Source organism: Nerophis lumbriciformis, linkage group LG03 (assembly GCF_033978685.3).
Source record: "Nerophis lumbriciformis linkage group LG03, RoL_Nlum_v2.1, whole genome shotgun sequence".
Classification (NCBI taxonomy): Eukaryota; Metazoa; Chordata; class Actinopteri; order Syngnathiformes; family Syngnathidae; genus Nerophis; species Nerophis lumbriciformis.
In genome coordinates this window covers 54300285-54325000 of record NC_084550.2, presented here as the reverse complement: position 1 = coordinate 54325000, position 24716 = coordinate 54300285, and the positions used below count along the sequence as shown (strand labels likewise).

General features: G+C 40.7%; 1 protein-coding gene across 1 annotated transcript in view; it reads left to right on the top strand.

Moving 5' to 3' along the window:
- st7l (suppression of tumorigenicity 7 like) overlaps positions 1-24716 on the top strand; it is a 101260-nt gene that overhangs the window by 2337 nt on the left and 74207 nt on the right. Inside the window, exons 2-3 of the mRNA XM_072912850.1 lie at positions 9564-9728; positions 9990-10048. The gene's annotated coding sequence lies outside the window, so the exon portion shown is untranslated. The remainder of the gene's footprint in view (positions 1-9563; positions 9729-9989; positions 10049-24716) is intronic.

Genomic DNA, 24716 nt, shown 5'->3' with positions numbered 1-24716 from the left:
AAACACCATCCCTACCGTCAAGCATGGTGGTGGTAGTATTATGCTCTGGGCCTCTTTTGCTGCCAATGGAACTGGTGCTTTACAGTGAGTAAATGGGACGATGAAAAAGGAGAATTACCTCCAAATTCTTCAGGACAACCTAAATTATCAGCCCGGAGGTTGGGTCTTGGGCGCAGTTGGGTGTTCCAACAGGACAATGACCCCAAACACACGTCAAAAGTGGTAAAGGAGTGGCTAAATCAGACTAGAATTATAGTTTTAGAATGACCTTCCCAAAGTCCTGACTTAAATGTGTGGACAATGCTGAAGAAACAAGTCCATGTCAGAAAACCAACAAATTTAGCTGAACTGCACCAATTTTGTCAAGAGGAGTGGTTAAAAATTCAACCAAAAGCTTCCCAGAAGCTTGTGGATGGCTACCTAAAGCGCCTTATTGCAGTGAAACTTAACCAAATATTAATATTGCTGTATGTATACTTTTGACCCAGCAGATTTGGTCACATTTTCAGTAGACCCTTAATAAATTCATGAATGTTTTTTGTGACCAACAAGTATGTCCTCCAATCACTCTATCACAAAAAAATAAGAGTTGTAGAAATTATTGGAAGCTCAAGACAGCCATGACATTATGTTCTTTACAAGTGTATGTCGACTTTTGATCGCGACTGTATATACAGGGTTGTCCCAATACCAATATTTTGATACCGGTACCGGTACCAAAATGTATTTAGATACTTTTCAATACTTTTCGATATTTTTCTAAATAAAGGAGACCACAAAAAATGTCATTATTGGCTTTATTTTAACAAAAAAAATCTTACGGTACATTAAACATATGTTTCTTATTGCAATCCAAGAACATATTTTTCCTTAAATAAAATAGTGAACATACAAGACAACTAGTCTTTTAGTAGTAAGTAATCAAACAAAGGCTCCTAAATTGGCTGCTGACATATGCAGTAACATATTGTGTCATTTTCCATTCTATTATTTTGTCAGAATTATGAGGGGACAAGCGGCAGAAAACTAATTATTAATCTACTTGTTCATTTACATATCTGCTTAATTTCTGTTTTAACATGTTCTATCTACAGTTCTGTTAAAATGTAATAATCACTTATTCTTCTGATGTTTGGATGCTTGCAATTAGTTTTGGATGATACCTCAAATTTGGGTACTGAGCCGATACTAAGTAGTTACAGGATCATACATTGGTCATAATTTAAGTCCGTTACATCCCTGCGAATGCTGTGTGCATCTTCCCCACCCAAAATCCCTCACATTTAGCTCTTTCTTGTTTGTGATATTTGAAAAAAAAAGTTCCTTTATATGCGTATTTTCCAGACCATAGGGCGCACTGGATTATAAGGTACACATCATTCAATGTAAAACCATTTATCTCTTTTAGACTCCTTCAAACATTTTCAGGTTACGTATCTAGAATATATATATATATAATATATAATTAAACTTCAAAAAAGGGTCATTAGAATAATACACAAAGCGTGCTACTATGAACATACCAATCCATTATTTATAAGTTCTAATGTGTTAAAATGTTCAGATATTGTGTTTTTAAAAACAATGGAAATCATGTTTCGAGTAAAGAACATCAGCCTTCCAGCTTGTATTCTTAGGTTATTTCAATTAAGAGGAGAAAACTATAATTTACGGGGGATATTGATTTTTGAAATTGGTAAAGCAAGAACGAATATAAAATACAAATGTATTTCAGTTTCAGGAATTAAATGGTGGAACAAGCTCAGTGATGAGCTGAAGACATGTAGTTCTTTGTTAAGGTTTAAGAAAACATTGAAAGGTGAAATAATTGAAAATTATAAAATATAGTAACAATTACTTTCATCCCATTGATTTTTTTTTTTTAATGTTGATGTTCCAGGTAATCTTATTTTCAGTGGAGGTATAGGATAGGCAAATATAAGCCTTGGCTTCAGCCTATTCCTTTTTCGGTCATGCCTTTTCTTTTCTTTTCTTTTCTTTTCTTTTCTTTTTGTGTGTAAATGTGTATGATTGTTATATATGTATAATCTATACTTTTAAACTGGTCACACAAAATGGTTGATGGTTGATTATATGACCGAAATAAACTTATTTCATTCATTCATTCATTCATTCAAAATGAACAGCAATTTCTATCATAATTATGAGACAAATCTAAAATGTATACAGTACTGTACTGTATTTTCCGGACCATAGGGCACACCGGATTATAAGGCGCATTGCTGATGAGCGGGTGTAGTCAAGTCTATTGCATACAAAAGGCGCACCGGATTATAGGGCGCATTAAAGGAGTCATATTTTTTTTTTTTCTAAATGGAAAACACTTCCTTGTGGTCTACATAACATGTAATGGTGGTTCTTTGGTAGAGTGCAAGGACGGGGGTGGAAGAAGTGTCAAAAGATGGAGTGAACTGTTTTAATGACATTCAGACTTTATTTCAAACAATAACGGAGCAGCATCTTCTCATCCGGAAACAACAACACAGGAAATGTGTAACGTGAAAAACCGTCCGAATGGAACTCTAATAACTAAAAGTTCCTTGGGTGATTAATACTAACTCACTACACCGGTATGTTTTAGCGCTTTCCTGGCGAGTTTACTGACAGATTTAAGTAAGAACTTTACACTACTTTATATTAGAAATGGCAACAGCAGAGGATGAATGTCACATAACAAGAAGATAGAGAAAATTAAGAAGCTTATCGACTACGGCGTCCCCACGGACTACAAAGGCGGACGTGCGCAATTTTTCAGGATTTATGCAGATCCTAAATCCATATCAGCAGGTACCAGAAGGTAAGAAAAGTTGCTTTTGCATAATATTGCGAAACAAAAGGCCAGATACTATGTCTTACCTTATACGCACACCATAATAATACTCGTATGTTGAAGCACATCAAACGGTGCAGCCTACACTCTCTTATGTTTGACTGCCATCTACTGGTCACACTTATCATTACACCATGTACCAAATAAAATTGCTTCGAGGTAGGTAAGCTCAACCAAACATATTCCTTACATTAGGCGCACTGTTGAGTTTTGAAGAAAAAAAAAGGATTTTTAAGTGCGCCTTATAGTCCGGAAAATACGGTATTGCTTTTCATACTTTTTACTAGTTGTCTCCAACGTTATTACTCTCTCCTATAGCATCCATTGCAATTGCATGCAAATATGTCATGGCCAAATATGCAAATTCGACACAAGCTAGATCAGGTTTTGTCATTCCAAACTGTACCATTGTATGCTAAAGTGTCCCACATAAATGTCATTAAGTGTACAGGACATGCACTGGGACATGATGGCTGTCTGCTGTCTGCTATTTTGTGCTTTCCCCTAAGTAATTTAATCAGACATTCTTATAACAGCATGAGCCTGCGGGGTATGAGATGAAGGAGTGGCATTGTTTCGTTTGAACTACGTTAGAATATATGCTATAATTACTCTGCAAAACAGATTAATGCCAATTCATCAGGGGGAGTTCTAGCTTAAATACTTGAAATCGTCCTCTGCTGGTACACAGCATTGTCGGGGTATCGTTATTGAAATCAGCTCACTGCCAATGATTTTTTTTAAAAAAAGCATGTTCTCAATAAATGAAACTTTGCGCCGTTTTGTGCAGGATGACTAATTTGCGTGGGTGATGTCAAAGATCACCTGCATCTATTTGAACAGTCTCAATAGATGTACGATTTTGTACTTTCCGTTCACCAGCAGCAATGACAAATACTCAAAGTGCTATTGTAGAAAGAATGTTTCATGCTAATTAAATAAAAGTGGATGTGTTAGGCCTGATCTACTTAGATCCAAATAACACTTGCTAAATAGCGTGTGTAAACTATAACATTTCATGGGTGATCTACTAAGACTGGGTGTATAATTGATAACAAGTGCCAAAGTGGTACAGGCCGCCCTATTTAAATGAGGATTTTGTGTATATACCGGCTGTGACCATGGAAATGCTCATTTACATCCACATGTATGGTCATATGGTCCAACCTGTGGCGTGTTGTCACGTTGTTGATATACAGCACACAAATATACAAATCCAGTGAAGTTGGAACATTGTGTGATTCGTAAATAAAAACAGAATACAATGATTTGCAAATCCTTTTCAACTTATATTCAATTGAATAGACTGCAAAGACTAGATACTTAATGTTTGCACGGAGAAACTTGTTTTTTTTTTGCAAATAATCATTAACTTTGAAATTAATGGCAGCAACACATTGCTAAAATGTTGTAACAGGGGTATTTTTACCACTGTGTTACATGGCCTTTCCTTTTAACAACACTCAGTAAATGTTTGGGAATTTTTTAAAATCTTTTCAGGTGGAATTCTTTCCCATTCTTGCTTGATGTACAGCTTAAGTTGTTCAACAGTCCGGGGACTCCGTTGTGGTATTTTAGGCTTCATAATGCACCACAAATTGTCAATGGGAGACAGGTCTGGACTACAGTTAGGCCAGTCTAGTACCCGCACTCTTTTACTATGAAGCCACACTGTTGTAACAGGCTTGGCATTGTCTTGCTGAAATAAGCAGGGCCGTCCATGATAAATGAAACTTTTTTTCGCTTATATGTCGTAAGCACATTCATTCATTACCCTTACACAAAAATGTAAAAAACGGTCTTGCTTCAACAGCACAATACTGGTCCTGTATTTGTAGGCGACGTCTCAAAACCTCATCAGGAGTCCCGACAAAACCCGTAAATGACAGAAAATGTATATTTTTTGAAAACTTTTTTTTTCGCTAAAATGTTGTAAGGGGGACCCTTACACAAAAATTAAAAAACGTCTTGTTTAAACAGCACAATACTGGTCCTGTAGTTGTAGGAGATGTCTCAAAACCTCATCAGGAGCCGACAAAACCCGTAAATGACAGAAAATGTATATTTTTTGAAAACTTTTTTTCGCTAAAATGTCGTAAGGGGGGACCCTTACACAAACATTTAAAAAACGGTCTTGCTTCAACAGCACAATACTGATCCTGGAGGAGATGTCTCAAAACCTCATCAGGAGTACCGACAAAACCCGTAAATGACAGAAAATGTATATTTTTTGAAAACTTTTTTTCGCTGAAATGTCTTTGTGTCCCGTACACAAAAAAATAAATAAAAGGTCTTGCTTCAACAGCACAATACTGGTCTTGTAGTTGTAGGACATGTCTCAAAACCTCAACAGGAGTCCCAACAAAACCTGTGAATGACAGAAAATTTATATTTTTTGAAAACTTTGTTTTGCTAAAATGTCTTAAGGGAGGACTCTTATAATAATAAAAAAAAAAATAATATATATATATATATATATATATATATATATATATATATATATATATATATATATATATATATATATATATATATATATACTGTATATATATGTATATATGAGTGTATTTTGTTTTCAATTTTGAGGGCTTTTGATATTTTAGATCAGGGGGTGTCTAAACTTTTTTTTAAATGCTAAAAACAGATATTTTGTCAGCTTTTTCTATTAGGTGACTATGTATATTATCATGAATTATTAACATTTCTGCTTTTTCTCGTTATGTTCTGATTTTGTGCTCTTTTTTCTTAAATTTGTATCGTTTTTTTTAATGTTATTTGAAAACACATAACTTTTTAAAGTTTTAGCAGACACATTAAGTATTTGTACAAACGTGTCTATCAGATTGGTGCAGCCTGAATTTGACTCGGTATTGGATCGGATCGGAAAAGAAAATCAGTTGTATCGCACGTCACTACTGGGTGGGCGGGGACACAGCCCGGCCATGTTCCGCAGTCCTGGAATAAAGTCGATGTGACAAGATGGTTGCTGCTGTGACAGTTCTTTCAGGAGTGGAAAAAATGTCCAAAATGTTTAGCCGTGCTTGAGCGACATTCATTACAGAGCCGGAGGCAAAACCAGCGTTGGATTATGATCAGACTCCACTTTAAGCTATGTTGATGTTAGATGCTCTGATATTGTCCCAAGTTGACATTTACATTGTTGGACCACCTCGAAAAAGAAATCTTCAACGTTTGAGGTCAGACGACTAGTACAGCGTTGGCGTTACATCTCTTACATGTTTCTGTGGTCACATCATTTCCTCCTCCACGCTCGCTTTGACACAAGAGCCCACCACCACCACCACTCCGAGCACTGTGATCACGACCCAAACAAGAACCTGTGTAATGATCTGGACGATTAAAGTGTGAATATTACACCATCTGGCTCCAGTTTAGTAATATTCAATACTTTGATAGCGTAGCATTGGAACATTTTGGTTAAACGAAGAAAACAATAGAATGACGCTTTTGTTTGTATCGCATGAACTTAAATGTCCTCATTTTAAATGTCACTCAAAACCATCAGGTGTTCTCAAACAGAAAAGACCCCGATAGTTGTACACAAATACAATTGTATTGTCAAAATGTCATTCAGGAACGTTTTTAGACGTTTTACTTGAATGCATGTCATTTATGTGGCACTAAGTGATTTATTTTGATTAAAATAGTTTTCACCCCCATTAAAAACTATTTAAGGTCAGAAAACTCGATTTAAATACTGTTTATAGCAGACCTGGGCAAACTATGGCCCGTTGAGCTTTTTTCTCCGCCCCGCCGGACATTCCCAAATCATTTTTTTAGATCTTTAAGATGGAAACTGTAGCTGCCATTATGATGTGCAGTCATGTTTTCAATGGCTGGAATATGCGCTTTTGCATGATATACTAGTTACTATGGTAATCTAATTAGTTACTATGGTAATCTAAGTCGGAGCAGGTCAAACCAGGCACCAAGCAGTGTGGGTGGGGAGCGTTTCCACAGAGTGTTTCCAGAGCGTCCAGCCTGAAATGCGGGTGTCAGGGACAGACTTGGAAGGAGATTTTTACAACAAAGCTAAAGCTTAGTGATACAAACCCCGTTTCCATATGAGTTGGGAAATTGTGTTAGATGTAAATATAAATGGAATACAATGATTTGCAAATCATTTTCAACCCATATTCAGTTGAATATGCTACAAAGACAACATATTTGATGTTCAAACTGATAAACGTTTTTTTTTTGCAAATAATCATTAACTTTAGAATTTGATGCCAGCAACACGTGACAGAGAAGTTGGGAAAGGTGGCAATAAATACTGATAAAGTTGAGGAATGCTCATCAAACATTTATTTGGAACATCCCGCAGGTGAACAGGCAAATTGGGAACAGGTGGGTGCCATGATTGGGTATAAAAGAAGATTCCATGAAATGCTCAGTCATTCACAAACAAGAATGGGGCGAGGGTCACCACTTTGTCAACAAATGTGTGAGCAAATTGTTGAACAGTTTAAGAAAAACCTTTTTCAACCAGCTATTGCAAGGAATTTAGGGATTTCACCATCTACGGTCCGTAATATAATCAAAGGGTTCAGACAATCTGGAGAAATCACTGCACGTATGCAGCTAAGCCCGTGACCTTCGATCCCTCAGGCTGTACTGCATCAACAAGCGACATCAGTGTGTAAAGGATATGACCACCTGGGCTCAGGAACACTTCAGAAACCCACTGTCAGTAACTACAGTTGGTCGCTACATCTGTAAGTGCAAGTTAAAACTCTCCTATGCAAGGCGAAAACCGTTTATCAACAACACCCAGAAACGCCGTCAGCTTTGCTGGGCCTGAGCTCATCTAAGATGGACTGATACAAAGTGGAAATGTGTTCTGTGGTCTGACGAGTCCACATTTCAAATTGTTTTTGGAAACTGTGGACGTTGTGCCCTCCGGATCAAAGAGGAAAAGAACCATCCAGATTGTTATAGGCGCAAATTGTAAAAGCCAGCATCTGTGATGGTATGGGGGTGTATTAGTGCCCAAGACATGGGTAACTTACACATCTGTGAAGGCACCATTAATGCTGAAAGGTACATACAGGTTTTGGAGCAACATATGTTGCCATCCAAGCAACGTTACCATGGACGCCCCTGCTTATTTCAGCAAGACAATGCCAAGCCACGTGTTACATCAACGTGGCTTCATAGTAAAAGAGTGCAAGTACTAGACTGGCCTGCCTGTAGTCCAGACCTGTCTCCCATTGAAAATGTGTGGCGCATTATGAAGCCTAAAATACCACAACGGAGACCCCCGGACTGTTGAACAACTTAAGCTGTACATCAAGCAAGAATGGGAAAGAATTCCACCTGAGAAGCTTAAAAAATGTGTCTCCTCAGTTCCGAAACGTTTACTGAGTGTTGTTAAAAGGAAAGGCCATGTAACACAGTGGGGAACATGCCCTTTCCCAACTCCTTTGGCACGTGTTGCAGCCATGAAATTCTAAGTTAATTATTATTTGCAAAAAAAAAAAAGTTTATGAGTTTGAACATCAAATATCTTGTCTTTGCAGTCTATTCAATTGAATATGGGTTGAAAAGGATTTGCAAATCATTGTATTCCATTTATATTTACATACAACACAATTTCCCAACTCATATGGAAACAGGGTTTGTACAAAAGCAACTTTTCTTACCTTCTGGTACCTGCTGATCTGTATTTGGGATCTGCGTAAGTCCTGAAAATGTGCGCGCTTACGCCTTTGTAGTCCGTGGTGACGCCGTAGTCGATAAGCTTCTTCTTTTTCCCTATCTTCTTGTGACATTCATCCTCCGCTGTTGCCATTTCTAATATAAAGTAGTGTAAAGTTCTTACTTATATCTGTCAGTAAACTCGCCATGAAAGCGCTAAAATATACCGGTGTAGTGAGTTTACATTATTCACCCAAGGAACTTTAGTCATTAGAGAGTTCTGGTCGGAGGGTTTTTCACGGGACACATTTCCGGCCTTGTTATTGCACTAGTGAGCCACGGATGAGGAGATGCTGCTCTGTTATTGATTGAAGTAAAATCTGAATGTCATTAAAACAGTTAGCTCCATCTTTTGACACTTCTGCCACTCCCGTCCTTGCACGCTACACCGCTACAACAAAGATGACGGTGATGAGACGCAGCCGAAGGTGAGCCACGTAAATAAGACCGACCTCAAAACGGTGCATCCGGAAGCGACTTCAGAAAGCGGCTTGAAGATGATCTGTAAAACATAATCCATGCAACATTTTGACCAAACAACCCCCATTACATGTTATGTAGACCACAAGGAAGTGTTTTACATTTAGAAAAAATATGTATATAAATGACCCCTTTAATGCGCCCTATAATCCGGTGCGCCTTTTGTATGAAAATAGACCTGACTTGACCCGCTCATCGGCAGTGCGCCTTGTAATCCGTTGCGCCCTATGGTCCGGAAAACACAGTAATCTTTGTGACCATGTGTAGTGTGCATAGAGGACAAAAACAACAACAATGCGGTTCATCCATCCATCCATCCATTTTCTACCGCTTATTCCCTTCGGGGTCGCGGGGGGCGCTGGAGCCTATCTCAGCTACAATCGGGCGGAAGGCGGCGTACACCCTGGACAAGTTGCCACCTCATCGCAGGGCCAACACAGATAGACAGACAACATTCACACTCACATTCACACACTAGGGCCAATTTTAGTGTTGCCAATCAACCTATCCCCAGGTGCATGTTTTTTGGAGGTGGGAGGAAGCCGGAGTACCCGGAGGGAACCCACGCAGTCACGGGGAGAACATGCAAACTCCACAAAGAAAGATTCCGAGCCTGGGATTGAACCCCAGACTACTCAGCACCTTCGTATTGTGAGGCAGACGCACTAACCCCGTTCAAGTAAGTTTATAATTGGATATTAAGAAATAATGTGATATTGTTTTTTTGGAAGTAAGGTAGAGATTTGTAATCACATTTGAACAATAAACAAAAAGACTACATTGACAACAACAGTTCATCCATCCATCCATCCATCTTCTTCCGCTTATCCGATTATACAACAGTTCAGTTCAATCTAATATGTTCAATAGTCATCTGTTTATTTTTCAGTCCAGATAACTTCCAAAATTCATATGTGTCATGACGTGGACTATCTTGCAGCTTGCTGCGAGGATTGTTTTCCCGGAATGCAATCGGACCAGACCAGTCATGGCTTGAAGGTAAATACATGATTTAATTTCGACTAAATAAAGGGGTACAAACAAAAAGCACTCACAGCGGAGGCACAAACTTAGCGTCGGAAACAAAAACTAGCACTTAGGCCGACTATGGACATGAAACAAAAGTCACTAACTGTGGCATTAATAAACAAAAACTTACTTGACAGAGCAGGAATCTATGGCATGAAACGAACATGAACAGAGCAGATACAGAGTATGAAATGAGCAGCATAAACTATGGTATCAAGAGCTAAACAGAGCACAGAGTATTGTCGCCAGCTCGACTACCTGGCAACTACAGGCTTAAATAATAATAATGACATGATTAGTGACAGGTGCGTGAGTCCGAACACCAGCAGCAGGTGAAAATCATATGCCACCATGGCAACCAAAACAAACAAGAGTGCACCAAAAAACAGGAACTATGGAGTTCAAAAACCAACAGAACATAACCAAACAAAAAATGACTACAGAACATGACAATATGAAGAGGAAACAAAAAGATTGATAGGTCCAGGGGGAAAGAAAAGTGTTCGATATCTCCTACCACATGCCACAAAAACTGTATTTTTAGGTACCTATGTGTGCGCGTATGTATGTTTATATGTATGAATAATTGTGTGTATGGAAATACAAGTGTTAGGAGCGCCATCACAGAACCAAATTAAGTTTGTAAATTGAGGGACTACTGTATACGCAAGAAAGGCTTTGACTTTAATTACAAAGTCTCTGTGTAACGTCATACATGATCTATTTAAGGTGGTTTCAACTAAATTCATGCATATGTTTTGAGTGTTTAAAGATATTTTTGAGTGTGTTACATGAAACAGAAAGTAGCTTTTTTAGCATATTGTTCCAAACGCATACAGCAGGGGTTTCTTAAAGAGTCACCGCCATTTACTTCCAGTATATTTCCTGTGAATACAGCTGTCAGTCTCATAAAATACAATTACAATAGAACTAATAGCCACATATTACTGAAGTCTGCTGCAGCTCTCCTCTCCAGTAGCGAGCGCCGCAACTAATTTTTTCGGTTTGTATCAGGAAACGAAAGCCTTCCAAGGTCACTTCTCTAGAAGAGCGTCTCTTACCGCACATCGAATATGCTAATTGTGTGATTTATTGAAATTAGCATGTAGGTGTGAGCAGGAATTATCATAAAATGACACTTTACTGGTGTTCTAGTGTAATCTCAGAGAACAGCATAGGAGTGAGAGGAAGTGTGCAGCTGATGTGTGATGCGTTCAGGTGCCAACGTTAGCAAAAGGTACGCTTTTTTCGACTTGAATTGCGGCTGTAAACTCTGTAAAGTATTCTGCATGTTTAACATAATGTCTGCAGTGTGGATGATGATAAATTAAATCCATTACATCCACACACACACACACACACACAAACACACACCACACACAGGCAAAGAGGTCAGTGCATGTGCAGCAAGCATAGGGCATATACTGTATAATGCGTGTGCATAAAAAAAGGCATAAATGTGGTGTTTTCTTCCACAAGTTTGGAAATAATCCAAGTCGTATACCTTTCCTACAGCAGGATACTGTGCCTACGTTGTTGTTTTTTCACAGTATATGCCGCCAAGAAACACGTTTGTCAGTAGAGGTCGTGCATCATTTCGCTCTCATAGTATAGTCAGACTGGAAGTCAATAGAAGTTGAGGTTTATATCCACTGATGCAAAAACATAGTAAGTAAAAAGTAGTTACATTGTGCATTATACAATAACTACACGCTACTACTTTGCAGTCAATATTATACATTGTGTACATAATATACTTCTATGAGGTGCAATGCAAGTTGCACATACTAATTACAATAATAGTAATAAATATATTAAAAGTTTGAGTACCACCAACTCCAAAGAGGCACCTTAAACTGTTTCTATTATTTACATTACAGGGGCATGCTTAGACTTTCTGATTTATATCCCCCTAGAATACAGAAAAGTTCACCCTCTCACATATATACCGTAAACACACAAAACCTCCACACCTTACCGCAGATATTGTTTTTCTATAGAACACAACCATCCATCATGAAAACACAAATATCCCACCGCTTGATTGATGAGTCAGGAACACACATGCGGCTTATTGCAAGATGTATGGCCTAAATGTGATGCACAACAAAACAATATTTTGGATTTAACCTATATGTGATCATACTGTATGGTGCTGTAGCAAGAATGTTGTTATCATTGCAGCATGGGGACAGTAGTATTAATGCTAGTAGTATAAGAGACAATGCAACACAATTATATACACAGAGAGCAACAACAACAATTATAATAATGATAATATATATATATTTTTTTTTAAAACACACTATAAAAAACATAAAACTATTATCCCTACTTCATCCAACTCCTTTTTGGACATGTTGTAATAAGAAACTGGATATATGTAACGCACCATATTGTTTACTATATGCATGTTTGAAATAAACTAATACCATAAACATAAACATAACTATATAATATCTGAATCTAATAGAAAACATTTTAATGTATACAGTAAATACATAAATGACCAAAAAATATTAAATATATGATTTAAATTAAATCAAATAAATACATATGTAAGGATATATAAATACATTTTTAAACGTACAAAAAAATACAGTACTATTAGTGATAATAATAATAAGTATATATGTTATTGTTATTATTATTATTATCATCATCATTATATGATAAATAGATACATACTAGAATAATTGTAATGTATTCAGAATCATTATTAACAAAATATGAATGCATGTGTATATCATATTAATCCATAATAATAATAAAATACCATAAATTCTGGCTTATAAGATGGAGCGGCTACTTTTACTTCGCTGACGACTATAATAAAAAATAATTTTAATTAAAAAAAATATGCAAGAACATTGACAGGGTGTTTTATTGTTTGTGCTATGGCGCCATCTCTTGGACGAATTTGCTCACTACAGTGTTCTTCCATTTAGCGGTAGTGCCTTTTTTTTCAACCGAAGTGCTGTTTAGTCTTCGAGCCGTCCACAGCGTTTCTTCTTGTATGGATTCTTCAGTGACCACTCCCAGCAAGTTTTACAATATAACTAAAACTATTTCCACTTACTAAACCGTCCCATATGTGTTGTCTGTAGGAGTGTTTTCATACATATTTGTACGTGCAGTACACCAGAGTAGAGCTGTGGTGCGTCATCACCAACCCCCTGCCCTCTGATTCTTCTTCCACCCCTTTGGAGACCATAGCCGCCCTCATGGCTGAGCAGCAGGATATATCTTTAGCACTCCTTGATGCATCCAAGTTTGCTCTCAGCCACCTCGTCCACCGCCACCAGGACTGATTTGATGACAGCGCAGCCCACATTCGGCCCCTCATTCGAGACAAGAACGCTGCCCATGACGCCCTTCTACGGAACCCATCATACTCTGCTCCGAGAGCGGTTCACCATCCTCCGTGCTACAATCCAGCATGAGCTGTGGTGGATGGAGAATGATTGGTGGGCAAGAAAGGTTGTTGAGATCCAGGGCTTTGATGACAATGACATGCTGAAGTTCTCTGAGGCCACCAAGACGGTCTACGGACCAACACAGAGTTCCCCGCAACCAGTCAGGAGCAAAGATGGTGCCCTCATCAAGGACAAAACTGTCTTCCTCAAGTTGTGGGCTGAGCATCTGCGAGAGCTGCTCAACAAGATCAACACAACCGACCCCACCATCATCGACAATCTACAGACGCTCCCAAACATCCCGGAGCTGACATTAAGGTGTCCTTTTGCAGCCTCAAGAACAACAAAGTGGATAGCCCTGACAACATCCCCGCCAAGCTCCTCAAGCATGGTGGCTACCACCTTCACCATCGTATCTATGGTTTGCCTACCGCAGCAGTGGAAGGATAATTAATTAATTTATTTATTTATTTATTTTTTAATATATTTTATTAATATTATTTTTTAATTTTTCCCCTCCCTCGGGGGGGGGGGCTCGGCGGGGCGGTTGCTGGTTGTTCCATCTCCATCGTTGGGGTACCTGCGGGTGGGGTGGGTGGTTCCCGTGGCCCTGTGCCTGGGTGGTCCTGCGGCGGCCGGTTTGGGTGGGGTGGCCGGGGGCTGGCCTCGCCGCGCTCTCCGGGGGTGGGGGGGGGGCTCGTGGGGGCCCGGTTGCCGGTGGGGCGGGGGCGGTCTTCCCGTCCGGTTGCGGGGAGTCTCTGGGTCCCTCGGGCGGGGCGTCTCGCCTTTCTGCCCGTGTGGGGTGTGGTCTCTCGCTGGCTTGGGGTCTGGCTGTCCCCTGCTTTTCTTGTGCCCTGTCCTCTGCCGGTTGCGTCTGTCTGCGGCCTGCTGCTGGCCCTTGTGGGCGGTACGGTGGGTCGGGCTCTGGGGTTCCTGTCGCTGGCCGGCTTGGCTGCGTGGGGGCGGTGGTCCCTGGTTCCCTGGGCACCACGCCTCCTGATTGTGGGTTGGGCTCTCGGGGGTGATGGGGCCGTGCTCTGGCTCCCACGCACTCTGGGAGTCGAATGTATTGTACATGCAAATTCACATATGCTCACATACGTACATAGGTACCTACGCTCCCACATACATACACAAATACAGTACATATTTACCTACCTAATGTTCGTACATCCACACGCACATTCAATATACAAACATACACATACACATACTGTACATATACATTCACTGTACAAACACATATACACATTCTGTACATATACACTCATTGTACAAACACATACACATTCTGTACATATACAAGTACATATGCATACTTACACTCATGCACATAATCACGTTTCATCAAACATATATTAACGTTGTTGCCCTAGGGTAAACTGGGTGTAACACATGGCACACTGACAAAGCTTAACCTATTGTCACTATAACAATCTACAAGGTTAATGTAGGTTGCTTCTCTTTCTCCCCCTCCATTTTTCTGCATTCTTTCGTATCTCAAGTTATCATTACGTATATGTATTGTTGCATTTAAACAACTGTATTGTTGATAATAAAGGTAAATTATTGGTATTGTTCATTATCAATAGCGCTATTTCTATTGGTATTTGTATTGATCCATTTGTAGTGTAATAATGCTCATTGTCATTTCTGTATTATTTTTTATTTTTCGCTAACTGCTTATTTGCTATTACTTTTACCATCATATTTGTACATGTCATATTTGCTGATGTTGCTCTATTGTTGTTGTTGTTGTTGTTTTTGTCTCTCTGTCTAATTCCCCTCTTGTCCCCACAATTTCCCCCTCTGTCTTCTTTTTTTTTCTCTTTCTATCCCCTCCTGCTCCGGCCCGGCTGCACTAAATGATAATATAAATACATTTAATAAAGTCAAATACAAATAAGGCAACAAGAGAAGTATCCTACACTTCTCTTTTGTAAAGTAAATCTGAACAGCCGACATGGGCATCTACATCAACTATATGATTTGCCTGAGAAGCTGGACAGGACAAAAAAAAAAAAAAAAAAAAAAGTTGTGGGCTGAGCATCTGCGAGAGCTGCTCAACAAGATCAACACAACCGACCCCACCATCATCGACAATCTACAGACGCTCCCAAACATCCCGGAGCTGACATTAAGGTGTCCTTTTGCAGCCTCAAGAACAACAAAGTGGATAGCCCTGACAACATCCCCGCCAAGCTCCTCAAGCATGGTGGCTACCACCTTCACCATCGTATCTATGGTTTGCCTACCGCAGCAGTGGAAGGATGCCAACATCGTTCTTGTGTACAAACAAAAGGGCGATCATGTGGACTGCGGAAACAGCCGGGGTATTTCTCTGCTTACAGTGGCTGGCAAGGTGCTGGCCAAGATCATGCTCAACCGCCTCCTGGAGCACATCGTTGATCTGGTCATGCCTGAGACTCAGTGTGGCTTCCGGCGTGAGCGCAGTCGCCCATCTGCTGCAAGAGAAGTGTTGTAAGCAAAACCGGGTTCTCTACTTTGCCTTTGTTGACCTCACAAAGGCCTTCGATACAGTAAACTTTGACTTGTTGTAGAGTATCCTCTGCAATCCTGCAGAAGTTCCACAATGGTATGTGTTTTTCCGAGTCTCCATGGCGGGTGCTCAGTCAAGCAGCTTCACCGTGAACGTCGGCATGAGGCAGGGCTACGTCCTGGCTCCGGTTATCTTCAACCAGTTGCTGGTTGCAATCACCCTCGACTCACGCCGGCACCTCCGACATGTTGACGGTGTCAAATTCCAGTACCGTCTTGATGGCAGTCACTTCAACCTCCAAAGTCTTCAGGCCACGATAAATATCTCCCAAGAGATAATCTTTGATCTACAGTACGCAGATGGTGCAGCCTTCCCCAGCTGCACCCTGGCAGCGCAGTCTCGATGTCATCACTAAGACTTATCATCAGGTCGGCCTCATAGTCGACACCAAGAAGACTGTAGTCCTCCCCAGTGTGCCACCGGACAATGCACCAATCTTCCACATCAGCTGCACAAGATAATCCACAGCTTCACCTACCTGGGCACCAACTTGTCGTTCTCCTGCGACCTGTCTGATTAGATCCAGCGTTGCATCAACCTCGCCTCAGCCTCCTTTGGTCATCTCAACGATCAGATCTTCGCCAACAGGACCCTCACCATCAGCACCAAGATCGCTGTCTCCAATGCAGTTGTCATTTCCACCCCCCTCTATGGCTGCAAAGCGTGGGTTCCCTACAGCCAACAGGTCAAGCTCCTGGAGTCCTTCCACATCTGACGACTCCAGCAGATCCCTGGCCTCCGTTGGTGGCATAAGTTAACTCACGTTGAAAGAAAAAGAGCAGGCATTAAGTCCTTGTTCCTCTGCCATTAACTCTGTTGGCTGGGCCACGTCATTAGGTTGCCCGCCAACCGTCTGCCTTGCAGAGTCTTGTATAGCCAACTCGCCAGAGATCGCCGGAGCATGGGAGGTCAGAAGAAACGCTAAAAGGACCACCTCAAGGCCACCCCTTCAGCAACATCAACAACATCAACCCTTGCAGCCAACAGAGACATCTGGCGAGCCACCTGCAATGATGGCGTGCTGCACTTCGACAACAAGTACGATCGCACTGCTGCAGAACGTCATGCTCGGAGACACCAACGTGCATCAGCACCCTGCGACTCTCCTGGCACAGGCCATCAGTGTCAGACCTGCGGCAGAAGGTGTCGCTCACGCATTGGACTCCTCGGCCACCAGAGGAGTCACAGAAACAACCATTAGAGACGGAGAAGGGGATGTTGTCAGCTAGCAACTAGCATTCAACACTGAACTGAACTATTTATTTGATATGTATAAATGTTGGCGATCCCAGGGCTTGGGGTCTGTCTGTGAGGAGTTTGCATGTTCTCCCCGTGTCTACGTTGGTTCTCTCCGGGTACTCCGACTTCCTCCCACCTCCAAAGACATGCACTTGGGGATAGGTTGATTGGCAACACTAAATTGGCCCTAGTGTGTGAATGTGAGTGTGAATGTTGTCTGTCTCTCTGTGTTGGCCCCGCGATGAGGTGGCGACTTGTCCAGGGTGTACCCCGCCTTCCACCCGAATGCAGCTGGGATAGGCTCCAGCACCCCCCATGACCCCAACAGGGACAAGTGGTAGAAATGGATGGGTGTATTTATCTAACAAATATGATAAGAATGCAAATTATTATTATCATCTCTATTATTATTATCAATCAGATTTTAAATTGTGATTCAAAAGTTGGATGAATGTAATCAGATGTGTTTGTGTACCTAATGAATTGACCAGCTCTGAGCAGAGATGCAAGCAATTAAAATATGTTAATATTTTTCATCACATTTTGGTCTTCTGTACAACGAACGGTGAATCTTGCCAACAAATGTGATTTAAATCTATTTTCCTACTTAAATATTTGTGATATAGAAAAAGCAATAAAGTCCATGAGCCTGGTGCGAATGCAAGCATAATAAAGTTGTGTCTTTTTACAAAAGGCATACAGTACATTGGGGGGTGGAGTGGATTCTCCTTCTCAAACTGTACGCAATTTGCATGATAGGATGTGAGAGTTGGATGGATTTGGGGATTATGTGAAACACATCTTCCATTTCTGCTTCATTGTACTCAGGGAGAAGTATCACATTTGCACAGATGGTGAGGAATATTTAGGAGCAAAGAACTGCTTCTGCTTCTGTGCAGAAAAGAACATTAGAAAACGGCACAATCCATGAATGCATGCTGGGGTTTTGTTTTTTTTGTTATCGCTTTTTAAAGCATCAATCTTGGTTAGCATGCTTCTTGACACACATTTAGCTCTACTGCTTTGTCCCTGTGCTAGTTATAAATGGAAGTAATGTAGCTCATTATTTAATCATGTCTCACACTTTACATTATAGCCACTTGCAGTATAAAAGGGTAGCAGCTATAAGGGATCAAAGATACAGGATATCATCAATAAATAAGCTTGAAAAAGAAAAAAATCACTTCATTTGTGCATAATAAAGCAAATAAAACACTGTCATTGTCTTACGACCATGTGGCAGGTGTACTTTAAAATATTGAAATGCGCTGTATGGCAGCAACCAACAGAAGCACTGTTGAGTCACTCTCAAATTGTTTGCTGTCAAAAGAAGCACAACATGAGGAACATTATCGCTAATGCACAGCTCTCCCAGGAAGCATCTGCTTAATACGATGCTGGCCTAAAACAGGGGTTCAAAACATTGAGAGAGATTAAAATTAACGTTAATTACATGAAATATAATTTAACTTATTATTTGAATGCATAATTGTTCAATTGAATGTTAAAAATATAATAAAGGTATGTATAGTCATAGTCTTAAAAACATGTTTAAATATATTCCAAAAAAATAAAGGTTTAAAACATTTATTTAAAAATAAATATATATATATGCTAAAAATATATATATTTTTTTTAATTAGGGCTGGCAAACGATAAAAATGTTTAGTTGTTTATAGTTAACTCAGAATTAATCGCAATTAATCCTAGATATAATTTTTCATCAATAAAGTGTACCATAGACAGATCATTTTCAAGTTATTGTTACCTTTATTATGCTTTTCTTAAATAGCTAAACACAAAAATGACAGCCCTGCGATGAGGTGGCGACTTGTCCAGGGTGTACACCGCCTTCCGCCCGATTGTAGCTGAGATAGGCTCCAGTGCCCCCCGCGACCCCAAAGGGAATAAGCGGTAGAAAATGGATGGATGGATGGACAAAAATGACAGAGATGCTTTTAATGACATTAAAACAAATTACCTGAGCTATGTTGGTGTCTTGCTAGATTTTGTATTTTGTAGGAAAACAGAATTTGTATTTGTGCTGTAGAAGCACTTGCATTCAGAAGAGAGGAGCTACACCATGTTTAGATAGAAATTTCATGCACTAATAACACAAAATGTGGATTGTTATGATCATGCTTTGATTGTCAAAGATGTTTGTTAATGTAATCCGTGATATTTCTACCTGAATAAAATGCTTCTGATATTCTGTACATCACGTGTTGGAGAAGTTAGCGGTATTCATATCTCTCTGCATGAAAATGTTTAACCTTTTCTGGTAATAAAATGTAATATTCAGAGTGCTAAACATTCTTTAATTGAGGTCTATCAACCAGAACATTTTACAAAAGAATATAAACTATTTCAATCTGCCAGAAAATGTTATATTCCTATTCCTTAACTGATGTACTAGTATTTATTTGGATAGAAATATCACATTTCATTGTAAAACATCTTTATGCCATTTTACGGTAACAATCTTCATTGTATGTTATTGATGCGTTAATCTAATCTAAACACGAAAGTAAAGCTCGACCAACCTTTCAATGTAAGCTTAGCCCAATTTTTTTGGTTGTTAGAAGAAAAAATAAATTAAAAAAATAGAATTACAATTTAAATGTCTTTGGATTAGTGCTGTCAAACCCATCCATCCATCCATCTTCTTCCGCTTATCCGAGGTCGGGTCGCGGGGGCAGCAGCCTAAGCAGGGAAGCCCAGACTTCCCTCTCCCGAGCCACTTCGTCCAGCTCTTCCTGTGGGACCCCGAGGCGTTCCCAGGCCAGCCGGGAGACATAGTCTTCCCAACGTGTCCTGGGTCTTCCCCGCGGCCTCCTACCGGTCGGACGTGCCCTAAACACCTCCCTAGGGAGGCGTTCGGGTGGCATCCTGACCAGATGCCCGAACCACCTCATCTGGCTCCTCTCGATGTGGAGGAGCAGCGGCTTTACTTTGAGCTCCTCCCGGATGGCAGAGCTTCTCACCCTATCTCTAAGGGAGAGCCCCGCCACCCGGTGGAGGAAACTCATTTCGGCCGCTTGTACCCGTGATCTTGTCCTTTCGGTCATAACCCAAAGCTCATGACCATAGGTGAGGATGGGAACGTAGATCGACCGGTAAATTGAGAGCTTTGCCTTCCGGCTCAGCTCCTTCTTCACCACAACGGATCGATACAGCGTCCGCATTACTGAAGACGCCGCACCGATCCGCCTGTCGATCTCACGATCCACTCTTTCCTCACTCGTGAACAAGACTCCGAGGTACTTGAACTCCTCCACTTGGGGCAAGATCTCCTCCCCAACCCGGAGATGGCACTCCACCCTTTTCCGGGCGAGAACCATGGACTCGGACTTGGAGGTGCTGATTCTCATCCCAGTCGCTTCACACTCAGCTGCGAACCGATCCAGTGAGAGCTGAAGATCCTGGCCAGATGAAGCCATCAGGACCACATCATCTGCAAAAAGCAGAGACCTAATCCTGCAGCCACCAAACCAGATCCCCTCAACGCCTTGACTGCGCCTAGAAATTCTGTCCATAAAAGTTATGAACAGAATCGGTGACAAAGGGCAGCCTTGGCGGAGTCCAACCCTCACTGGAAACGTGTCCGACTTACTACCGGCAATGCGGACCAAGCTCTGGCACTGATCATACAGGGAGCGGACTGCCACAATCAGACAGTCCGATACCCCATACTCTCTGAGCACTCCCCACAGGACTTCCCGAGGGACACAGTCGAATGCCTTCTCCAAGTCCACAAAACACATGTAGACTGGTTGGGCAAACTCCCATGCACCCTCAAGGACCCTGCCGAGAGTATAGAGCTGGTCCACAGTTCCACGACCAGGACGAAAACCACACTGTTCCTCCTGAATCCGAGGTTCGACTATCCAGCGTAGCCTCCTCTCCAGTACACCTGAATAGACCTTACCGGGAAGGCTGAGGAGTGTGATCCCACGATAGTTAGAACACACCCTCCGGTTCCCCTTCTTAAAGAGAGGAACCACCACCCCGGTCTGCCAATCCAGTGGTACCGCCCCCGATGTCCATGCGATGCTGCAGAGTCTTGTCAACCAAGACATCCCCACAGCATCCAGAGCCTTAAGGAACTCCGGGCGGATCTCATCCACTCCCGGGGCCTTGCCACCGAGAAGCTTTTTAACTACCTCAGCAACCTCAGCCCCAGAAATAGGAGAGCCCACCACAGACTCCCCAGGCACTGCTTCCTCATAGGAAGACGTGTTGGTGGGATTGAGGAGGTCTTCGAAGTATTCCCTCCACCGATCCACAACATCCGCAGTCGAGGTCAGCAGAACACCATCCTCGCCATACACGGTGTTGATAGTGCACTGCTACCCCTTCCTGAGGCGGCGGATGGTGGTCCAGAATTGCTTCGAAGCCGTCCGGAAGTCGTTTTCCACGGCCTCACCGAACTCCTCCCATGTCCGAGTTTTTGCCTCTGCGACCGCTGAAGCCGCACACCGCTTGGCCTGTCGGTACCTGTCCGCTGCCTCAGGAGTCCTATGAGCCAAAAGAACTGTGCTGTCAAACAATTATTGTATTTTTTTTAGACTTTGGATTTATCCTGAATAATTGCAGTCAATTTACTTGCTTGTATAATTATAATAACTTTAAACAAGGACCACAGTATTTTGATGCAAATGCAAAATGTCATAAACATGTTTTGTTTTTTTCCCCTAAAAGCACTGCATTTATTTTCTCAAATCTTGGGAACAGTTGTATTTAAATTACCGTAGGGGTGAACTTTAAAGAGAAATTTTAACAGCGTGCACGCCAGTAATTAATGGAAAAACGTTTCATTTTATAAGTGTTTGTAAAGCTTTTATAACATAATTACTATCTTTGAAACAATCCCCTAACCCTTTTTACAAGGACACTTTGATTGGGACTGTTTGTAACTGTTGAGAGGCGAGTCCATTGAGTCATATAGCCCTAAAAATAACTGCAAAGTCCTCATTGACTCTTCATCACAGACACCCGATGAGAGCGTGTGAACAAAGAGGACTGCGGTTTGGCTCCCTCATATGACAATCACCAGGCTTGTTGGCGCTCTTGAGAAACGTGTAACCTTTACAGCTTCAAAGATGACTCAAGGCTAATGTGAAGCACAGAAAGCAAGAAAGAGTGTCATTTTTATAGGAATTGTGCACAGCGAAAAGAAAGTGGCACACTCAGCTTGCAGATTTTTGTCTTTTTTTGTCGGGCAAATCTGTAGTCACAACAAGACCGGCCCGACGGGGGGGCGGAGGCCCCCTCAAAATGAAATGTCTTCCCCTCTCAATTCAAACTGTTTGTAGTTGAGAAAGTACATTTTATATCCAGTATTTTTCGGACTAAAATCTTTATCTCAAAACACGACAACAGTTCAAACTGTGAGTGCACCACAGAGCTAGTGACAGTGTGTGTGCGTGTCGGCAGGGTGGCTGAAATTGAAGAAAGTTCAGTTGTTGTTTTGGTAACCAACAAAACCTATTTTTTTCAGGTCTGTGGTTCGTAAATCGCAAAGTTCATTTAATGGGGGGTTCCAGTCTAATATAATTTTGGAAATGAAATAATGAAATAAACAAAAACAAGTGAATATAAGGTATAGTTTGTTTTGTTGTGCTGGGCCTGACCTTTAATCCAGCACAAGAAGTCCATGTCACCTGGACAAAATTGCGCTGATGAGAACACGCTTGCTCTCCTCTCCCTGACGTCACTGCAAATTAACCTTAGCTTTGTGTACTGAATAAGACGCACTGACAAGCCTGACGCAAACATTTACAGCAACGCCGATATCCATCACAAGAACTTCTATTATTAATGTCAAATTAATGAGATGTTTTTCCCGTCCATTGTGGATTCTAACAATGAGCCACGAGGTCTTGCCCGTGTCATGTTGTTAAACAAAGTACAGTAACCACAATATTAGACATATTAGTGTTGTAGATGCAGTGCAATTTGCTACAAATACATTAAATGAGTATCTGTGTTACATGTAGTAATACGCAAAAAGCTTCCTTGCGAAGCATGGAAATGATGGTAGAAACATCCGCACCGATACAAAGCTTTACTAAAACAATGTTATGTTTATTATAGAACAAATTTAATATGAGCATTATGATGTACGATATACTGTACAATAGGGCCTATATGGAAGACAAAGTATGGTATTGTCTGGTATCTACTGAAAAAAAAAATTATATATATATATACTGTGTACATATATTTATATATATATATATATATATATATATATATATATATATCCTAAAATGTTTATTTTATTAAATTCATTATAAAATGTTTATATCCTGCACTTATTATTCATTAGCTTTATTGTTGAAAAATGGCATTGCTTATCATACAAAACCCAAAACCAGTGAAGTTGGCACTTTGTGTAAATCGTAAATGAAAACAGAATACAATGATTTGCAAATCATTTTCAACTTATATTCAATTGAATATGCTGCAAAGACAAGATACTTAACATTCAAAGTGAGAAACTGCTTCTTTTTTTTTGTAAATAATCATTAACTTAGAATTTAATGGCAGCAACACCAATGTGTTGCTGCCATTAAATTCTAAGTTAAATTCTAAAATGCCCCTGTGCCAACTTCTTTGCAATCAAAGAAGTTGGCACAGGGGCATTTTTACCACTGTGTTACATGGCCTTTCCTTTTAACAACACTCCGTAAACGTTTGGAAACTGAGAAGACCAATTTTTGAAGCTTTTCAGGTGGAATTATTTCCCATTCTTGCTTGATGTACAGCTAAAGTCGTTCAACAATCCGGGGTCCCCATTGTCGTATGTGACGCTTCATATTGCGCCACACATTTTCAATGGGAGACAGATCTGAACTACAGGCGGGCCAGTCTAGTACCCGCAATCTTTTACTACGGAGCCACACTGTTGTAGCACGTGCAGAATGTGGCTTGGCAGTGTCTTGCTGAAATAAGCAGGGGCGTCCATGAAAAACACATATTTTCCTCAATTTTCTTTTATTATTAGAAGAAAAACTGGTACACAACGTACGCAGAAATTTAACATACTATTAGTAAGTGCCAGCGGTGTGGACTCGAGTCACATGACTTGGACTCGAGTCAGACTCGAGTCATGAATTTGATGACTTTAGACTCGACTTGACAAAATGTAAAAAGACTTGCAACTCGACTTAGACTTTAACATCAATGACTTGTGACTTCACTTGGACTTGAGCCTTTTGAATTGACATGACTTGCTACTTTCCCCAAAACCCAAAGATGAAAAAGTTATTCGGGAGCGCTCCGTATTTTTCATTGTGTACTTGTCTATCAGCGTTGCGTGTGTCAGCTGGTGTGGTCTCAGTACAACAGCCAATCAAATTAGATCTACTTTGTTTTCATCACACAGCATTCATCCAATCAAATTGCAGGACAACCAACG